The sequence below is a fragment of the Triticum dicoccoides genome, chromosome 7A, assembly GCF_002162155.2.
Source record: "Triticum dicoccoides isolate Atlit2015 ecotype Zavitan chromosome 7A, WEW_v2.0, whole genome shotgun sequence".
In the NCBI taxonomy this organism is placed as follows: domain Eukaryota; kingdom Viridiplantae; phylum Streptophyta; class Magnoliopsida; order Poales; family Poaceae; genus Triticum; species Triticum dicoccoides.
The window spans coordinates 69,842,976-69,844,248 of record NC_041392.1 but is presented as its reverse complement, the minus strand read 5'-3'; positions in this window follow the sequence as shown (position 1 = coordinate 69,844,248).

Here is a 1,273-nt window from a genome sequence, read left to right as displayed (position 1 = left end):
GGGACGGGGACGACGGGGCGGCGACAACGGGGACGGGGACGGGGCGGCGACGAGGGATATGGAGACGGGGGCAGCGGGCGATGGGGCAGAGGAGAAGAAGCAGATGAGAAATTATATTTTTTGAAGTGTTTTCTTATATAGGATGGACCTTTAGTACCTGTTGGAGCCACCAACCGGTACTAAAGGCCTGCTTTGGCTAGGCCAAGCGGCGGGAAGCGCCCCCCTTTAGTACCGGGTGGTGGCTCCAACCGGTACTAAAGGCCCCCCCCCCCTTTAGTACCGGTTGGAGCCACGACCCAGTACTAAAGGGGGTGCGCTGGCGCAGGTGCGGTGCGGTAAGTTTAGTCCCACCTCGCTAGCCGAGGGGAATCCACACTGGTTTATAATCCCCCGTGCGGTAGCTCTCTCGAGCTCCTCTCCAAAGCAGGCGTACTGGGCCTACATGTTCTGTGCTGCCCTATGGGCCTACTGGGCCTTTGCGGGCCTGCATCCTGGCTCAACAACACGTTGGGTTTCTAGTCGTATGCAGGCCGCTCTGGTCCAGTCGGTGGGCTTTTTTATTTTTTTTTATTTTTTTTGCTTTATTTATTTTTGTTTTATTTATTTTTGAGTTGTTTTTTCTGTATTTAGAGTTTCTTTGTGAATATTTTTGCTTCAGGTACAAAATATTACAAACTTTCTATTAGTGCCGTAGTTTTCAAATTTGAATAGTTTAAATTTTGAATTATTTGAAATTAGTATGAATCACTAGTTTATGAATAACTTAACTTTAAAAATCAGTAAAGGCATGAAAGAATTTCTTTGCACATAAAATTTCTTTGCGTTTCAAATGCCAAAACACATAACTACCCTAACTATTACAGAGATTCCCTCCGGGGTGTGAAACACAGAAGAAAGTGATGATAGTGAAGTTGATCACATCCCAGATCTTTGGGTGTGAAACTTTTTCTTCGCGTGTGTCCCTTTGCGCCGTAACCATGGAAAATCTTCATCATTTAACGGGATGCTCTGGTCAATATTCACTGTGAATGGAGCAATTTCATCAAACTTTTCATAATCTTCTGACATGTCTGTCGTGTCATCCACTCCCACGATGTTTCTCTTCCCAGAAAGAACTATGTGCCACTTTGGCTCATCGTACGATGCATTCGCTTCCTTATCTTTTCTTTTTCTCGGCTTGGTAGACATGTCCTTCACATAGAAAACCTGTGCCACATCATTGGCTAGGACGAATGGTTCGTATGCATACGCAAGATTGTTGAGATCCACTGTT